Source organism: Gracilinanus agilis, chromosome 1, assembly GCF_016433145.1.
Source record: "Gracilinanus agilis isolate LMUSP501 chromosome 1, AgileGrace, whole genome shotgun sequence".
Taxonomy (NCBI): domain Eukaryota; kingdom Metazoa; phylum Chordata; class Mammalia; order Didelphimorphia; family Didelphidae; genus Gracilinanus; species Gracilinanus agilis.
This window is the reverse complement of record NC_058130.1, coordinates 22,369,903-22,391,464: the sequence shown is the minus strand read 5'-3', so window position 1 is coordinate 22,391,464 and position 21,562 is coordinate 22,369,903.

Here is a 21,562-nt window from a genome sequence, read left to right as displayed (position 1 = left end):
GAGGGGGGTGGGGTTAAAGAGAGAGACAGACAAACAGACAGACAGACAGAGAAAAGATGATGATGATGGTGGTGGTGGTGGTGGTGGCAGTGGTGGTGGTGATGCAGAAATTTAGATCTGAAAGGGAACTTATATGCTATAGAATCCAACACAAAACTAGCAGAGAATCTCACACAACATCTTCAGTAAGTCACCATCAAGACTTTATTTGCGGATGTTTAGTAACAGAAGAGCCACTAACCCTCTGAGGCAGCCTATTCTATTTTTGAATAGCTATTACAGCTAGAAAGTTGGGGGGGGGGGGTTGGACATTCACTAAAGGTAGCCTTTGTAATTTCTGCTCTTTGTTTCTTTTAAAAAATCATAATAAATTTTAATTTTTTCCAGATTACTTATTGGCATAATTTTTTGTATTCGTTTTCTGATGTCTTGCAATCAGGGTTCTTTTTTTCCCTACCACCCCTCTCCTCTCCCCAAGAAGGGAGGTAATATTATATAGGTTGTATATATATATATATGTTATATATATATATGATCATATAATACATTTTTCCACATTTATCATGTGAAAGAAGATAGATATTGTTCGCATTAGAGAAAAGGGAGGAAATAAAGTAAAGAAAGATATGTTTCAAATTGCATTTGGAAGCCATCTGTTCCTTCTAAGGCTATGGATAGTCTTTTTTTGTCACAAGTCTCTCGGAGTTGTTGCCTTGTTGATAATGTTTAAGTCATTAACTGTTGATCATCATACAGTTTATTGCTATTACTGTGTACAAAGTCTTCCTGCTTTTGCTCAGTTAACTTTGCACTACTTCATAGAAGTGTTTCCAGGTTTATTTGCTTTGTATGTGTATCTGTGTGTGTGTGATCATCATTTCTTATGGCACAATGTTTTTCCATTATAAGCATATACCACAACTTAGCCATTCCCCAAATGATGGACATCCCTTAAGGTTCTAGTTCTTTGCCACCACAAAAAGAATTGTAAAAAAATAAAAATAAAAATAAAAAAATACACACACACACAAGTAGGTTCTATCTCTCTATAATCTCTTTGAGATATATACCTAGTAGAAATATTGGTTGGTCAAAGAGTCAGTTTTATGATCCTTTGGGCAGGGTTCCAGATTGCTCTCCAGAATGATTATATCAGTCCATAGCTCTACCAGCAGTGTATTAGTGTCCCAATTTTTCCATTCCTCCTCCAGATTTTGTCATTTTCCTTTTTTGTCATATTAGTCCATCAGATGGTTTTGTGTTTCTTTAAAAAAAACCTTCATTTTCTGTCTCAGTAACAACTCAGAGAGAAGTGCAAGGACTAGGTAAGTGGGGTTAAGTGACTTGCCTAGTGTCACAAAGCTAGGAATGATCTGAGGTCATATTTGACCCTCAGAAGTGTTTTGATTCATATTTCTCTAATCACTGGTGAATTGGAGCATTTTTTCATATGACTGAAGATTATTTTATCTTATTTTTAACACCATACAAAACACATTTCCATATTAGTCATTGTTGTAAGAGCACATGCATACATAACCAAAACTCCAAAATAAGACCATAAATAAATATGTGAAAGATGACTCCAACAGTTCTTTCTCTGGAGGTGGGTAGCATTCCCATCTTAAGTCTTTCAGGATGGTCCCAGATCATTGCATTCCTGAGAGTAGTCAAGTTTTCACAGATAATCATTGTACAATATTGCTGTTATTGTGTACAGTGTTCTCCCAGTTCTGCTTATTTCCTTCTGCATCAGTTCCTGCAGGTCTTTCCAAGTTTTTCTGAAATCATCTTGCTTATCATTTCTTAAAACACAAGAGCATTCCATCACCAACATGTAACACAATTTGTTCAGCTGTTTCCCAATTGAAGGATATATCCTCAATTTCAATTCTTTGCCACTACAAAAAGAGCAGCTATAAATATTTTTGTATAAGTAAGTGCTTTCTCCTTTTTTTTATATCTCTTTGGGATATAGACACAGTAGTGGTATTACTGGATCACATGGTACGCACAATTTTATAGCCCCTTGAGCATAGTTCCAAATTGTCTTCCAGACTGGTTGGATCAGTTCAAACTCCACTAACAATGCAGTAGGGTACCAATTTTGTCATATCTCCTCCAGCATTTATACTTTCCTTTATTGCCATATTGGCCAATCTAATAGGCATGAGGTGGTACCTCAGTGTTGTTTTAATTTTCATTTCTCTAATCTAGAGGAATTTGAACATTTTTTCATACAACTATTGATGTCTTTGATTTCTGAATCTGATAAATGCTTATTCATATCCTTTGACCATTTGTCAATTGGGGAATGGTTTGCATTATTACAAATTTGACTTAGTTCTATGAAATTTGAGAAATTAGATCTTTATCAGAGGAATTCCTTATAAAAATTTCCCCAGTTTGTTATTTCCCTTCTAATCTTGCTTAGATTAGCTTTGTTTCTCAAAACATTTTTAATTTAATATAATCACAATTATTCATTTTATATTATATAAAACTATCTCTTGTTTGGTTATAAATTCTTCCCTTCTCCAAAGATCTTCAAGGTAAACTAGTCTGTGTTCCCCTAATTTAATTATGTTATCACTCTCTATATCTAAATCATACATACATTCTGACCTTATCTTCATATAGGGTATGAGATATTGGCCTATACCTAGTTTCTGCCATTCTGTTTTCCAATTATCCCAGCAGGTTTTGTTAAATAGTGAGTTCTTATTACAAAAACTGGGATCTTTGGGTTTATCAAATGCTAAGTTGCTAAGGTCATTTCCCCTGTATATTTTATATCTACTCTACTCCATTGATCTACCATTCTATTTCTTAGCCAGTACCAGATTGTTTTGATGACTACTACTTATATAGTACAATCTGAAATCTGGTACTGCTAGGCCACTTTCTTTTACATTTTTTCATTAGTTCCTTTGATATTCTTGACCTTTTGTTTTCCAAATGAATTTTCTTCTTATTTTTTAGTTCTATAAAATAATTATTTGATAGTTTGATTGATATAGTACCGAATAGAATTATCATTTTTATCTAATATGATAAAAATGATAATTCTATTCGGTACTATATCAATCAAACTAATATGTTTGGCCTACCCATGAGCAATTAATATTTTTCTAATTATTTAGATATTACTTTATTTCTCTGAAAAGTGTTTTGTAATTGTGTTCATATAATTCCTGTATTTGCCTTGGCAAATAAATTCTGACATATTTTATATTGTTTACAGCTATTTTAAATGGAATTTATCTTTCTAACTCTTACTTCTGGACTTCATGGTAATATATAGAAATGTTGATGACTGGTGTGGATTTATTTTGTATCCTGAAACTTTACTAAAGTTATTAATTATTTCAACTAGCTTTTTAGTTGATTTTCTAGGACTCTCTACATATGCCATCATTTCATATTCAAAGAGGGATAATTTAGTTTCCTTATTACCTTAATTCTTTCCATTTGTTTTTCTTTCCTCATTGCTAAAGTTAGCATTTCTAATACAATATTAAATAATAGTGGTGATAATGGGCATCCTTGATTCACTCCTGATCTTATTTGGAAGGAGTCTTATGTAATTATTTTTATGAAACAAATATGGTATTGATACCTAAGCCAGGAAGACCAAAAATAGAGAAAGAAAAGTATAGGTTTTAGGTATAAACTACTTATCATTTAAAGAAATTACTCATTTAATTCCTATGCTTTTAATAATTCCTATGTTTTAATAGCAATGGATTTTGTTGAAGGCTTTTCTGCATCTAATGAGATAAACATGTGGTTTCTATTATTTTGGTTATTGACATGGTTTTCCATTATATGGATGGTTTTCCTAATATTAAACTAGCTCTACATTCCTGGTGTAAATCCCACATGGTCATAGAGAATAATCCTTGTGATATGTTGCTGTAGTCTCCTTGTTAGTATTTTATTTAAAATGTTTATATCTATATTCATCAATGAAATTGGCCTATAATTTTCTTTCTCTGTTTTTGCCCTTCCTGGCTTAGGTAACAGTACCATATTTGTTGCATAAAAAGTATTTGGTAGGATTCCTTCTCTGTCTATTTTCCAAATAGTTTATGTAGTATTAGGATTACTTTTTCTTTCAATGTTTGCTAGAATTCACTTGCAAATCCATCTGGCCCTGGGGATTTTTTCTTAGGTAGTTCAACGATGGCTTGTCCAAATTATTTTTCTGATATGGGATTATTTAAAGATTCTATTTCCTCTTTTCTTAATTTGGGCAATTTATGTTTTGTAAATATTCATTCATTTCACTTTGATTGTCAGATTTATTGGCATTTACTTGGACAAAATAGTTCCTAATGATTGTTTTAATCTCCTCTTAATTGATGGTGAGTTCAACCTTTTTCATTTTTGATATTGATTATTTGATTTTCTTGTTTCATTTTTAATAAAATTAAACAACACTGTATAATTTATTTGTCTTTTCATAAAACCAACTCCTAGACTTATTTATTAGTTCAATGGTTCTCTTTCAATTTTTAATTTCTCCTTTAATTTTTAGGATTTCCAATTTAGTCTTTAAATAGGATTTTTAATGTAATCTTTCTCTATTTTTTTAGTTTCATGCCCAATCCATTGATCTGCACTTTCTCTATTTTATTGATGCAAGGATTTAGAGATATAAAATTTCCCATAAGTACTGCTTTGCTTAAATTTTCAAATGTTGTCTCCTCATTGTCATTCTCATTAAGAAAATTATTTCTATAATTTGTTCTTTGATTCCCCCCTTTTTATCATTAGATTATTTATTTATGTTCCAATTAATTTTTGATTTGTCTTTCCATGGAGCTTCATTGATTATAATTTTTATTGCATTATGATCTGAAAAGGATGCATTTGTTATTTCTACTTTTCTGCATTTGGTTGTGAAACTTTTGTGCCCTAATACACTGTCAGTTTTTGTGGTGGAACCATGTACTGCTGAAAAGAAGGTATATTCCTTCCTTAATTCTAACATTTCTAGGATTTCATTCACTTCCTTTACTTCTTTCTTATTTATTTTTTGGTTTGATTTACCTAGATCTGAAAGGGGGAAGTTGAGATCCCCTACTAGTATAGTTTTACTGTACATTTCCTCCTGGATTTCACCTAATTTTTCCTTTAAAAATTTAGACACTATACCATTTAGTACATATATGTTTAGTATTGATAATAATTCATTATTTGTAGTACCTTTTAGCAAGATGTAATTTCCTTCCTTATCTCTTTTAATCAAAAATATTTTTGTTTTATTTTTCTCTGAGATCATGATTGCTACTCCTGCCTTTTTTACTTCGTATGATGCACAATAAATTCTGCTCTGGTCCCTTAGGTTTACTTAGTGTGTCTCACCTTGACTCAAATGTGTTTCTTTTATACAACATAAAACAGAATTCTGATTTTTAATCCACTCTGTTATCCACTTCCATTTTATGGATGAGTTCATCCCATTCACAATCACAGTTATGATTACTAAAGATAGTTTTAATTTCTTTAGCTGAGAATTTCTTGTTCATATTTTTTGACCATTTGTCATTTGGAAAATTCTTTGTAGTCGAATAAATTTGGCTCAGTTCTCTGAGTCATTTAAGAAATGAAGCCTTTATCAGAGAGACTTGATATATATAGATCCCCCCCAAGTTTGTTCTTTACCTTTTAAAGTTGGTTGTATTGTTTTTATTTCTCCAGAAACCTTTTAAATTTAATGCAAAATTGTCTATTACTTCTCAGAATATTCTCTATTCTTATTTTGACCTAAGTTCTTCCCTTATTCACAACTCTGACAGGTAAACTGTTTTTTACTCCTCTCATTTTTGTGATATACCATAATATTTATGATATCATCTTTTATTTTTAAATCATATATCTACTTGGTATTGATATTGATGGCATATGGTATTGATCTATGCCTAATTTCTGCCATATTGTTTTCTATTTTTCCCAGCAGTTTTTGGCAAATAGTGAATTCATCCAAAAGTTTGGATCTTTGAGATTGTCATACACTAGTTTACTGTGGTCCTTTACCATTGCTTGTTGAGCACCTAATCTCTCCCATTACTCCACCACTCCATATCTTAGCCAGTACCAGATTGATTGGATGGTAGGTACTTTATAATATAGTATGAGATCCTCTACAGCTAAGCCATTTTCATTAATAATTTTATTCATTATTTCCCTTGACATTCTACATCTTTTATGTTTCCAAATTAATTTTATTATTTTTTCTAGTTCTATAAGTTAATACTTTATGACAGTGATGGGCACACATTTTAAAGAGGGAGCCAAAGGAAAGGAAATGCTTATATGTTAGTCTGTTTCTAAGGCAACTCTTTTGAAGTTTCATTATATTGTATCCTACTCATTGTATTCGTCAGGTTAGGAATAATGTCACACAGCCTGATAGAACTTTTCAGGGGTCCCCATCTGGCCCATGGGCCACAGTTTGCCCATCACTGCTCTATGAGATAATTTTGAGGTAGTTTGATTGGGATGGCACTGAATTAGGAGAATTCATTTTTATTTTTCTGACTTGGTCTACCTATAAGCAACTAATGTTTTTTTTTTCAATTGTTTAGATAGAACCTTATCCATGTGAAAATAGAGTTATGATCATATGGTTCCTGGGTTTGTCCTGGCAGTTAGATTCCCAGGTATTTTATATTTATTATAATTATGAATGAGACTTATCTTTCTATCTCTTGATGTTGGATTTCATTGGCATTTCAGAGAAATGATGATGACTTTGTGGTTTTATTTTGTATGCTACAACTTTGCTAAAGTTGTTAATTGTTTCATTTGGCTTTTTGGCTAATTCTCTAGGGTTTTCTAGGTATACCATTACATCATTTGCAGAGTTGTAGCTTTATTTCCTCATCGCATTTTCTAAGCCCTTCAGTTTCTTCTTCTCTTATTGCTATAACTAGCATTTCTAGTACAATACTGAATAGTAGTGGTGATATTGGGCATCTTTGTTAAACTGCTGGTCTTATTGGGAAGGTTTATAGCTTATCCTCATTACAGATAATGTTGACTGATGGTTTTAGATAGATGCTCTTTATAATTTTGAGGAATATTCTATTTATTCCAATCTTCTTTGGTGTTTGTAATAGGAATGGGTGTTGTATACTCTTTATTTCTAATTCTGCAAGCAAGACTCAAACAAAAGAGGTAGAATTCTCTCATATGACCACTCTTATAATGACTAAATACAACTATCATGTCCCCACTAGACCTTCTCTTCTGCTGGCTGAATATCTTCAGTTCTCCCAACTCACCCTCCTAAGGTCTGTTCTTAAAGATCCTCATCATCCCTGTTAATCCAGTTTCTCAGTGGTCTTCCTAAAATGTAGTGTCCCAAAGGAATACCTTACCCCTTTTTATAGGCCACTAGGCTTGTACTCCTTCTTTTCCATGACCTAAACTTCCCGAAACAACATTTACTAATTGCCTCATTAAGCATTCCCACCAAGCTTCACCTTAGAGCTGAAAGTATCTCAGTATAATATCATTGGGTAAACTACCAGTCACTACCAACACAGTGCCCAATTTGAGTAACTTTTTTTTACCCCCAATCCAGTTAAGTATTGTTAAGATATGAAGTATTTCTCCTTAGAGTTCATTTATTAGAACAAAGTTTATATCCACAGCAATGCCATTCATTATTAAGACACTTCAAGATAATTACATTCTTCCTCTGTCCTCCCAGACCTCAACTCCAGGCAACTTTATGTATAAGAGAATAGAAAGAAGAGAAGAAATGTGTGATTTTCAGAACTACTTACATGAATTCTGCAACTTAAAGTTATTTCCCCATTGACATATGCTTCTGGTCTCTTGAAGAAGCAGAGTTGTGGTAATTTGGTACCAAAGTCCCAAGGTTTTTCCCTAATTCATTATTTTCCTCATCTTATATGTTCTACAGGGACTTGATATTTTTCCATTGCTCACTTCTGAGGATATGAACTATACCTTATACATCTATGGAAAAAATACCTCTCTCTCTCTCTCTCTCTCTCTCTCTCTCTCTCTCTCTTTCCCTCTCTCTCTCTCTCTCTCTTTTCTCTCTATCCCTTTCTTTCTTTCTTTCTTTCTTTTTTCTTTCTTTCTTTCTTTCTTTCTTTCTTTCTTTCTTTCTTTCTTTCTTTCTTTCTTTCTTTCTTTCTTTCTTTCTTTCTTTCTCTCCTCTCTCCATATATATCTGTGTGTATACATATATATGTATGTATGTATGGACATACATACATATACATGTATATCTATGAAGGGCAGTATGAAATAACAAATAAAGTTCTGACCTCAGAATCAGGGAAGACCTGAATTCAATTCCTGTCTCTGACATGTCCTGGCTGTGGGACCCTAGGTAAGTCATCTAACCTCTAAGTGCCCTCAGATATCTCTATTAAGCAATAAAATTGCAGAGCAGATATCACTGCATTGGTAGAAAGAGTTTGTCTATTGGGAATTCCCTACACCAAGGAAATCACCAATCCAATAAAAAAAACATTTATTTTTTATTTGAGCCTGCGATTTTTATCAGCATAGAAAACTCCAAAATGTAGAAAGTTCTCTCCAGTGACACTTGTATAATGAATATATGTATACCTGTACTATTTACCTATGTGTGGATGTATTATGTATAATGCATATTGTTGTTCATTTTAGTCTTGTCCAACTCTTTGTGATGGTATTTGGAGTTTTCTTGGCAAAGATACTGGATCAGTTTGCCATTTCCTTCTCCAGCTAATTTTACATATGAGGAAACTAAGGCATACAGGGTTAAATGATTTGCTCATGGTCACACAGTAATCATCTGAAATAGACTTGAATTCATGTCTTCCTGAATAACATATATACACAAATTTATATGAGTATGTAGGCACACGATTTTATGAGTCTGCTGTCTCATCAGATTGGATGATTTCCCATGAGCATAGAACAAAGCCACCCTCTTTCACATGCTTTCTCATTCTATGCAATTATTGACCATGAGCTCTCATAAATGATCCACAGGAGATCTACCAACATTTTGGAGGCCTTCCTCAAGAACTTTTAACACTCCATGGATATCAGTGCAAAACTATCCATCTGACCTCTCTTGCTCTCATCCCATGACTATCCCATCCCTAATTGAACTCACACAAGTTCTTTTTGTTATTTTACTCATTGCAGTCTGTTGTTAGTAAGCACTGGTGTGGTCTTACAACTTGCTGGGAAGCCCAAGACAATTTGCTGTTTTACCATTGGCCTTGGGCATTAGACCAGTTTTGAGAATTCAGAGATCATGGTGTTCTGGGATTTACATCTGTGACATGACCAATAGAATACTGATGTTAGAAATCTGGATTTGAAGGTAGATAGATGACCATTGGCTAGAAAATGGCAAATAACTTTTAGTACCTAGATACAATGGGATATGACTGGACTCTAAAAAATGGCTATGATTAATGTATAAAAGTAAGGTAAATCTTTCCTAAACCAATGCAAAGTGAAGTAAACAGAATCTGGGTAACAGTATGCACAATGACTACAACAATGTAAGTGGAAACCACAAGAAAACAATAAGTGAATGGCATATAATCATAATGAACAATGTTGGCCCTCAAGGTGAGAGATGGAAGAGAAGACACTTCCTCCTGTTTCTTTACAAATGTGGGCAACTATTGATATAGAACATTGCATATATAGTATGTAATTTTATCATGTGATTTATTTATGTAATAAAGGTATTATGTAATATGTAATTTTATTATTTAATTTTACTAAATGTGGACTTTTTTGTCTTTTCTGTTTTTTCTCACAAGAGATGGCTCCTTTGGGAGTGAAACTGTGATACATTTATAGACAGTTTATTAAAAAAAAAGCAAAATCTACCATTACAATCTACTTTGAAAGGATAGCTCTGGGGTCAGGGAATAGTTTGATATCAATGAAAACACTGGACAGTTTCCTCAATATGATCCAATCCAATATTTTCTTCAAGTTCAATTCTCATTATCTAATTGTATTGCCTGTCCAATATGTGAACTGATGGATTGATTCAGTGAGATTACTCTATCCAGTCCATTGCGCTGTCTTTTAGAAGCACAAACTATGTATTTTACTCTCTACTCTAAGGACAAGACTTTAGCAGTATGAACAATACTTCTGCCAAATAAATATCACAACAATGCCATTCAATATCTATGTGATCAGATCTAGGAACTCTATGTTTTGTAATTTTAAAAGTTAGTGTAGAAATTATTTATTGGACTTTCAAAAGGCTACATCTTTTTATCTAAAAGGCTTTTGTGTTTTGTTTTTAATAGATTTTCAAAATTTTATTGAAATCTTACATGAACAAGAAATTGTAACTACAATCACATCAAGGAACAAATAGCCACGGCTTTGACATTGAAGCCAAAAAAATTTTGTAGAACAGCTTTCAAAAAAGGTGTGAAGTTATAATAATTTTAAAACACAGATAACCTAATTCTAGGAAGGCAAAACAGATAATCTTAGGTTATTTTCAATATAAGAAAGCTGGTCACTGTGGGTTGTAGGGACCAGAAGGATTCAACATAGTGTGGTCAAAAATCAAGTGACTAGTCCAAGTTTTAGTGGGGCTGGTCCTTGACATAGATGTATCCTAGACCCAAACCCCTTACTCAAAGCCTTGCTAGATTAGTGTTTGACAAACCAAAACTCAAGTTCAAGGACATGATCTTGGCCCTTGCTTAACTCTATGCTATAATAAACTATCACATTTGTTCTTGAGGGATAGATATATATTTTAATATATATTTTAAATATTTGTGCTAAATTCTGACATTAGTTATAAGATGTTTTACTTCTGGGAATGGTGGATTCTATTAGAGGAATGCAATGAAGGATTAAATTGAATAGTGAATTTAGCTCTGTTGCAATGGAGGACAAGTATAGCTTTTTCTGTTCCCTCAGTATCTGAAGCATGCTGTCATGCTTCTTCTATAACTGTTTTCCATAGTTTAAAAAAAGAATAATGAAGTTCTTAGAACTATTGGAATATTTGATTTCTTGAAAATGCAGAGCACTGCTACAAATGACTGCCATCCTTCTGGTAGCTCATTCTACATTGCCAGGTCAACTAATCAAAAGATTATCTATAAAAATGTTCCATCTGACTTTCACAGAAAATAGAATCTTTATCCAGTGAAATGATAACCACCCACCATCATCACTACCATTTCTTTCAAACCAAAATTAACTCTATGCTTTTCTACCAAAAATATCACTCTTTCACACATCTCTCCCTCTGTGTTCCAGGAAACCCAAGGCAATGGCATTTCTAAACATAATACAATAAACCAAATATCTTCCCATTGCAGGACTCTGAGTTCACTTCAATTACCTTTGTGTTGCCTCTTCATTCTGGGAAATACATTCTGAGCATCAGGTGGGTCATTTGTAACTGGCAATGATGATGAAAGCAAACACCAAAAATTGTCCTCAGACTGATTACACTGCCTGTTTAGGAACTAAATTCATCTTTAGGTTTAACCCATCATCATGTCACTCTAATGAAATGGATCCACCATCCCCAGCAAAAAAGAAGGGTCAGTATTTGGTTTTGTCCTTGTACAATGTATGGAACAAAGTAGGTACTTAACAAATGCAAGTTGAATGAATGAATCAGTGTCCCTTCCCAGTGGTCCAGATCATAACTTATTTATAGCTTTTAATAATGGGAAAGGAAAGAGAAAAGGAAGAATAAGGGAAGGAAGGGAAGGGAAGAGAAGGCAAGGGAAGGGAAGGGAAGGGAAGGCAAGGGAAGGGAAAGGAAGTGACAAATAATATGAATATCTCCCTACCACCAAGCTGGTAATGATCTTCTCCAAACTTACATAGGCTTTTCCTTGGGCAATGGGTAAACAGTCATCATGAGATCCCATTTATCAACAAGCCTTTCTTAAGCTTTTGATGCATGCCAAACACTGTGAACATATGGAGGGGGAAAGGTTCCTACCCTTAAAGAATTTACGTTCCATTGAGAGGACACAAATAATTAGCAAATGTATGCAAAGTAATACCAGGAGGAATCACTGAGAGTTGAGGAAAATCAATAAAAGTGTCTTGCGATCTCAGAAGGAAGTTGGAAATACTAAGAGATGGAAATGGGAAGAGAGTCCATTCCAAGAATGGGAGATAGCCCATGAAAGTCACAGAGAGAAGAGATGGAATGATGTATATGAGGAACAACAACTAAGCTAGTTTGGCTTAACCATAGTATAGATAAAGGGAAGCAAAGTATAATGAGTCTGGAATAGTAGGCTGGAGCTAGAGAGTAAAGGCTTTTAATTGTCATGACAAGAAACAAAGTGTGGAGACTCTACATTTAGACTATTGAAATAACTTCTTGATTGTTCTTGTTTCCAGGCTCTCTGCCCTCCAAGCCATCTCCCACATCACTGCCAAGACAATCTTCCTAAAGCAAACATCTAATCAAGTCACTCTCCTTCCCAAAAAAAACTCTTTTAAAGTCTCCTACGGTCATACTCTGACATATACAGCCTTTCTTAAACATTTGATGCATGCCAAACACTGTGAATATATGGAGGGGAAAAGATTCCTACCCTTAAAGAGTTTACATTCTATTGAGAGGACACAAATAAATAGCAAATGTCCTTAAGCAAAATCTTGATGATATCATAAGATGGCCGCACCTTGTATCTCTTTACCACTGATCTAGATATTTCTCAGTTCTTCCCTTGCCACCCCCAGGTTCTCTGTCACCACTGCTGAATGCTGTAAGACTAAATTTAGCTGACACCAAACTCAAGGCAAAAGAATATAACACACATCCAAAAGCTATACAAAAGCAAGTAAAACCTGTTCTACCGGGAGAAACCCAATTAATGAGATCTACTTCTTTTCAGGATGCTTCCCAAGTTCAGATAGTCCTCTGGACTTCCAAGGCTATTTGGCATCTTGCTTTTATTGGGGTGAAGAAAAAGATATTTCATTTAATATTTAATTTATATAGCATACATAAGGGCAAATGGCATGGTCATAGAATTGAATTAAATCTACCCACTTTGCTCCTGATCTCTCAACCTCTCCCTGTACTTCCCTAGCAGCTGGGTGCTCTTTCTCCCTAGCATATGATGGGGTGGGAGTGGAGAAGTAGTCATGGGAGTGAGAGTAAGGTAGGGGGAGTTTACAAGGGCAGGACAAAAAATTCATTTTCTAACATGGTCTATTCATTTTTTTTTACGTTGCTACTCATTTAAGTTACTTTTTTTATACTCAACACATGAGAAAAGTGGAATGTTGTTTTTCAGTTGGAGAAAATGTTTTCAATAGTCAAAACAAAATCATTTGTAAAAGTCTGAGTGTTTCCTTTTCCTATTTTCATCAATGATGACCTTGATACATGTTTAGAACATTCTTCTAAAGATTTTATAATGATGAGAAAATAGACCTATGGATCAGTAGATACTGATGTTCTCTCTGTTGCCTTTGTTTTAAAAAATCCATATTTCTTTCCAATTCTTAACAATTTTGAAAATAATAATAATAATTAGTTGTCAGTACATTTTAAGAGCTATATAAATGTTAAATAACATCAAAGATGATAATAATAAAATGTATAATAATGTAGTTTAATATTAGGGTTAAATTAGAGCAATATAGATCAAGGACAAGTTTTTTAGGGAAATACGTGTGCTCCTTAGGTATGATGTCAAAACTGAATAGGACCAGACATATTTCTAGGGGGTAAAGGCTCCATCAATTTTATTCTGTTACACACAGGGGTGGGGAAGGGTGGAGGATTCTGGGAAAATGTATCAAAAGCAATCAAATGTCTGGATCTTTAAAAAAAAAAGTAAAGCATTTTCAGCAAAAGATGTGGTCCTCAGATATTGCCTACAGCAGGACGCAGTGGTGGGCAGATTCTCAGGGTCATCGTGAGTTGTTTTGTTTTGTTTTGTTTTGTTTTGACATAAGATATGTCTATGTGTATATGTGTGTTTATGTGAGCAATTGAGTAAACAACTCAGTCTTTCTGATATCCCATAATTGTCATATGTGTTAGAAATGCCTTCACATTATAGACAGAGAGGAATACCAGTTCACTAACCAATAATAGGAATTAAGAGTGGCAAACTAGTGTGCTCTGCAATTGATTTAAAAAGATAACAGTATTTTCCCAGATTACAAAATTGGGCTGCACTCCCAGCTCACTTGAAGGAAGAGGCTCATTATTATATTCAACAAAAACTCCTGAGCAGAGCATCTTGGTCAGCCCACACTTATTAAATAATTCATTACTTTCAAAAACATTGGCATCCTAATTTTTTTTTTCAGATCTCCTCAACTCTTATCACTAGGCTTCAGAATCACACCTCTCTTTCAATTCATGACATTGCAGCTCTGATCGGCTTTCCATTATCCACACACAGATTATCTGGAGAAAGACAGTTCAGCACAGGCTAGCCTGCCTTCTACCCCTTTGAACAACCTGACTTTTCTTAATGAATGAAAACTTATTTTAATATTTAACCAGGCAAAATTATTTGCAAAGCAAATATGGTATGAAGCCTTCCCAACCAAAAAAAAAATAGTTGTAGTTCGTTCTGAAGCTCAACATGAATGATTTATAAATTCTATGATACTTAGGATTATAGAAAAGCCTCGTGGTATTGTGGAGGAAAAAAAACCCACTGAATTCAGCATCAGAAGATCTAGGTTCAAAGCCATCCTCTGTCATTCATGTGATTTGGGGGACAAGTCATTTCCCTTCGTGGTCTTTAGTTCCTTCGTCTAGAAAATGGTAGAGTTCAACAATGGCTTCAGATGTTCCTTCCAGCTCTCAATCTCTGAGTCCACGTGAGCTCTGCTTTTTCTTGCATTCCTTGTGACACTGGGCTTCACACCTTGAACCTCAGCCTACAAATTTATCAAAGCGGAACAAATCATTTACAATAAGAAATCACAGGGTTATCATAAATGTACATTGTTGCTACTGGCACATTTCTAACATGAATTCTATTTTAAGCATATATTGACAGTAAACAGAAGGCAGATGACCAAATCACATAAAGTTCTTCTGTATATATATATATATATATATATATATAATAGAATCTAATCCAGCCATAGAAATTCAATTATGTAATTGCATATATACAGGGTTTAGAGTATAACTTTAGCTGCTAATAACACTGTTTTCAATTTGAACAATACAAAAGTCCTTCATTGTTCTCATATCATGGTTTGGGGCTTTTATTTGTGGAGGTGGTGGTGATAGTGGTGGCGGTGGTAGCTTTCCTGAAACAAGCTATTGGAAAACATCATTTTTGATATAAGTTCCATGAGAGGAAGAACTATTTCATTTCTGTCTTTTTAATTCGAGTTCCTGGCAATACCCACCATCTCCTACCAGCTCCACTATTCTTTGATCTTCTTTGGACTTCTTCATGATGGTTTCATGACCTAGGATAGGCATCGGTGGGTAATCTCATTATCTTCCAAAATAAAGTAAACCACAGTATTCATATCTCCTCAATCCTCTGGTCTCTGATTGGATCCTCTGATTGGAGGGCAGAGCTATGAGCTCCAAAACTTACATTGAAGGAGGAAGTCCAATGAAGTCATCTCCCATTTTCTACCAGGACCACTCTTTTTGGACTTTTTCAGATGTTTCTATCATTTGATTAATCCCCCTTAACTCTCTCATCCTTTTCCACACATAAAAACCTCCCTACACACACTTTTGAGTTTCTTTTGTGTATGCTATCTTTCTCCATTAGATTTTAAACTCCTTGAAGGCAAGGATTGTATTTCGTAGTATTTATTTTTGTATCCCCAGCATTTAGCATAGTATCTGGCATATAAAAGGTGTTTAATAAATATTTAATAATTGATTGACACAGTATATGGCAGAGAGCAAGAAATCACTAAACACTTGTTGAGTTGATTCTTTTTTCCCCGACACCTGTGTTCTCCTAGTCATGCTGTCTACCTATAAAATATGTCTTGGACAAATCCTGAATATTAGAGACCCAAAGGACATGGAAAGACAAGTGGTGATATTTTCTAGCAAGACCAGTAATGATTTGTATCCAGAGAAGACTAAACTTTAATTAACACCAACAACGACAGCAATAGATACTTGGAATTTATGCAATCCCCCAAGTTTTACAAAGTGCTTTACACATGTTGTCGCATTTGAGATTCACAAAAGCCCTCTAACATAGGCATCATAATAATCTTCATTTACAAGTGAGGGAACTAAGACTGGAAGAGTTTAAGTGACTTGTTAAAGGTCAAACAGCTATTTGTGTGTCAGGAAATGTTTTCCTGAATCCAAATTCATAAAATTGATGATCTCCTAAATTGTTTCTTGCTACTACTGGATGGACGTCAAAAACAACTCTTCTAATTTTTATAAAATTTTCTCTAAGCAGAGCCTATAAGCCACTTTTCTATCTGTTTGGACTTTCTTTATCTTTATACTATCTTTATCTATCTGAACTTTCTTTTTCTGTTCCAATTGTAGCAAAAATATCAATCAAGGGGTTTCTCTGTCTTCAGTGGCATATCAATTCTTTGGTCTTGGAACAATGAACTCACATTTAGAATGCCAACAGTATCATCCCCTACATCCATCAAGTGCTTAACAAATGTTTATAGATTGATTGAATTAATGTCTGTATATCCAAAAAATCAGTTCTTTGTACCCTTTTCCCTCTTTTCAGCCATTTTGCCATCATCCTTGTAGAAAGAGAATAGAGGTCCATCTAGTTGTATGTCTTCCATGGGTCACCATGACTAAACTTCTGATGATGAGCCCTCTGCATTACTAAACTCATCCTTGGATGACAGTCAAAGTTGGCCTCAAACCCATTCTCCAATCATTTCTAGCTCTGTGAGGACACATTATGCTGGCAAAAGCTAATCCATGTATCATTTCTCTGCTGGAGTAGGACTTTGGTGGAGATAAAAGAAATAAAATAAAGATGTTGAATCTGATTATTATCATTTCTAGGGAAATCTAATGAATGCAAAATCATCAATAAGGAGGTTAGAAAAATCTTGAAAACATTTCACCTATAAATTTTCCACTTGAGAGGCTTGACAAAGTGGAAAGATCGGTAGCCAAAGTCAATGGTGACAGTGTATAATTTCATTTGCCCCCCCTTTCTAAGGAAAAAAATCATTATAGAAGTGGAGGATGGGAGATTATGAGTGGTATCTACTCACCCAATAGTAAAATGCAATGAAGGAGAAAACAAGCCTATAGAAAGCATAGCAGGAGATTCAGCTAAGCCCAGTCACCTTCACTGAATCTATAGATATAACAAGGTCAAAATATAGATACATACTGAAGCATGTTTGCCAGCATTTCCATAGCAATCTGTTGTCATTGTTGAGAAAAATGGAACTGCCACATTTGGACTCTCCTACCTCAGTTCCCAGTGTGCCATATGAGGAAGTAAAAATGGTACTCAAGAATATTAAGTCACGAAAACTAGTTGATATCATGAAATGTATGGAGAGGAAACCCTAACTAGCTATGATACATTTCAAAAGCACTTGGAAGAACCATTTAAAAATATCTTGAAATGGTAAAAATAGAAAAGGGAGAATATTGTAAATGGTAACATCATTCCCCTGCATCATTGAAGAGGATGAACCTAAAGCTTACTTTCTTGTTACTATTAAAATCTTCATGAGTATACTCTATGCATCATCAGAGTAGCTGCTAATTTTCTATGAAAAACATCATGTTCACAGTCACAGGATTGACTGAGTATGAAAAACATAAGATCGTAACATGTTTATTGCTTGTTGGTTATCTCTCCAAAATCATTTGGGATAATGAAAAAAATGATTTTAAGGGAATCTCTCTCAAAAAGCCAATTCTCATTTACATATTAAGGTCACACACAACGTATCAATAGATATGATCCATGGATAATTTGGTTCAATAATCCTTTGATTCTCCATCTCAAGTGAGGCATAGAATCAGGAGACATTAAATGTTGGTTAATAGATGTTCTACACAAAGTCTAAATGAAACAAGATTTTCTTGTAGATGGAGAGAATCCTTCAAGTATTCCTATTAGTAGATGATACTGTGCTAATTAGATTGAGTTCTCAAACATTATGTAGTTTCTTCAATGATGTTGATGGTTACACAAGAACTAGACCCAACAATCTACATGTTAAACCCTAACTGGATAAGCAATATATATTGCTCAAATTACGACATGCAATTTCATAGCTCTTTTCAGATAAATAATAAAATGAACCCAGAACTGAATAGAATCACAGAGCTTGTAGGGTTAAAGCTAGAAGGTTCCTTAAGAGGCCAATTCTCTGTATATAGCTTATTTTCTATATATTTGTTTGCATGTTGTCTCCCCCATTAGACTCCTTGAAAAAGAAACTATATTTTTCTCCCTTTAATATTCCCCTGGTTAGTACAGTGGCTGGCACATAGGAGGCACTTAACAGAGGTTGATCAATTGTTTGATTGATTTAACAGATAAAAAGACTGAGGAACAGAGATGGTTAAATGACCTGCCTGGATTGTCAGGCCTTCCTGCTTCCAAGTCTGACATTCTCTCTTCTATGCAACCCAGAAAGCGATGGCACGTTGGGTTGCACCTCTGAAACTGTGCCAAGCTTTCGGAGACATCAAGCAACTTCTTGCTCCCAAAGGACCCCCTTTTTTAACAACACTATTCTTTCTGCAATGCTCTTATGTAAATCAGATCAATCAATCAATATTTATTAAGAGTCTATCACATGCCAGACACTGTGGTAACCACTGAGGAAAAGAGGCAAAGGAGAGTCGGCCTCAAGGAACTTCCAGACTCATGGAGAAGACAATATGCAAACAAATATATTAAACATACTACATACAGGGTACATTAGATATCATTAAAAGAGAGAAGGCACTGGATTTAAGTGGGGTTGGGGAAGGCTTCCTGGAGAAGATAGACTTTTGATTGGGACTGAAAGGAAGCCAAGAAGCTAGATAATAAGAGCAAAGGAGGAAGAGCATACCAGGCAGGGGAAACAGAGAAAATGCCCAGAGCGGAGAAATGGAGAATCTTGTTTATGGAACAGCCAGGAGGCCAGTGTCACTGGATAGAAGGATACATGTTAGGGAGTAAGGGGTAAAAGAATTGGTTAAGTAGAAGGAACTAGGTTATGAAGGTCTTTGAATGCCAAAAAAAGCATTTTGTATTTGATCCTGGAGACAATAGAAAGAACTCAGAAGAGCTAGAAGCAGGAATCCACAGAATAATGAAAAGATACATGGTAGATGGGAGTTGGCTATGGTATGTTAATAATAGATTGAGATACAATCAAACCTTGGTACTTGGCAGTTTCTGAACTCATCAAATTCAGTATTCAAAACAGTTTGACAAAAAAAATTGTTGAGGTATTTGATTTTTGCTTGGCACTCAACACACTTATTCGAACTTGTTGGTGTTGAGATTTCAGGAAGTGTGTACCATTCTACAAAAGAGAGGACCACATATTAGTTCAGGAGCATAAAGATGAGCTCAACCTTGAATTATTGCAAAAACCTCCAAGGGAGTAGCAACAGCTATTGAGAAGGAGCTTTCTTCAGGTGAGGAGGAGGCAAAGGAGGATGTCTCCACTTCATTAATCAAGGAAATGTGTGTAGAATGGATGGAAGTGCAAAACTTTGTTGAAAATATCACCCTGACAAAACTTTAACAAGCAGAATTGTAAATTTGTGCAATGGCCAGACCATTTTCCTCTTTAGAGAAATTTTGAAATGCAAGCATCATTTATAGGTTTCTTGTAAAGCTTACACTCGGTGAATCTCAAGCAGGGTTCAGTGGGAATAAGGGATAGAAGAGAGAAAGAGAGATAACTCCAAAAGGACAATTACCCTCTATATTATGGAAGGGAACTCCCAGAAAATAATATTTCTCTTACCCATTGTCCTCTCATGCCATGAACTCCTCCCAATACAGGTAAAGTTGCTAAAATTATTTTATTTAATCTAATTATTGTTTTTATTTGCCTATGTATTATTAATGCTTACTAATGCATATAATGCCTTAGAAAATCTGGAATTTCTGGGTGTCTGGAAAGGATTCATTCAATTTACATTATTCCTTATGGGAAAAATTCAACCTGCCTTCTGGAATGAATTAATAATAACAAGTGCCAAGGTACCACTGTATAATATTTTAAATGGCATATACTACCAGAAAAGGAGGTGGGATGATCATGAAACAAGAGAAAGAAATAGTCTGTGGGCTGCACTGGCATCCATATTTTATTAAATGTTCACGGGAAGGTCTCTCATGATTTGACTAGATCTCCAGTGAAGGTTTTGTTGTGGAAAGGAGTCAGGGACAGGATGTGGAGCCAAAAACCACATCAAAAAAAGAAGACATGAATGGCTAGCAATCTGAACCAAGAGAAAAAATGCTCACCTTATTGAGATTTGGGATTCACAATTATTTCTGGTTGTTAAGTCAATTTATTTCTGTCCAACTCTCTGTGACCTTATCTGAGGTTTTCTTGGCAAAGATACTGGAGTGGCTTGCCATTTCCTCCTCCAGTTCATTTTACAGATGAAGAAACTGAGCCAACCAAGTTAAATTATTTGCCCGATCACACAGCTAGTATCTGGGTCAGATTTGAACTCGGGCATTACTGTCTCAAGACCTGGAGCTCAATCTACTCTGCCACCTAGAGAATGACATGATAATCTTATTCATGTGATAATCTGAGAATCTTTGTCTGCCTACACTGAAATTGAATTTATATTCTCAGTTCCACCCAGTCAACATGAATTCTCAGTTCCACCCAGTGAATGTGACAGTCAGCCCAATTTGTATTTCATTCTTAAAGCCAAATTTGGAATCTACACTCACACTGTGCCAAGTGTCAATGCAGTTACCCACACTCTAGCACTTTGCCTAAATGTCATACCCACATCTTTCGGGAAATGGAGATTACAAGAGCAAAACTGCAATCCATAAAAATGAGATTTCATAGAACAAATGATCTCCCAGATACTTTTGGTACCTCTCCACATAGGTCTTAGCCTGTGCCATATGGAGATACCATGCATAATAGCAGATGATGAAAGCCAGGTGAGGAGGAGAAATTGGAAGAATAAGGTTAGTTCCATTCAAAATTATGTCTATTCATTTTCACTATATCCAGAATAATATCTGGGGCATGAGGGGCATAAAGGCAGGGAGGATTGCCTTGATTTAACAAGTCATACATTCTACTGGAAGGGTCCAATGTTCACAGAGATATTTCCGTCTGTATGAGGAGGGAGAATGCATGAACGAACAGGAGGAATAAGGAAAGCTTTTCTGTAGGAGTTGGCACCTTTGATGAGCCTTGAAGGAAGCAAAGAGGCAGAAATGATGAAGGAATGTACTTTAGGCATGAACAGCCTGTGGGAAAGTTTAACCACGGGAGGAAGGATGTCAAATTCAGGGCAAAGCATGCAGGTTACTTTAGCCAAAAATGGAGATGATGCAGAATGCTCAATACAATGTGTAAATAGAGA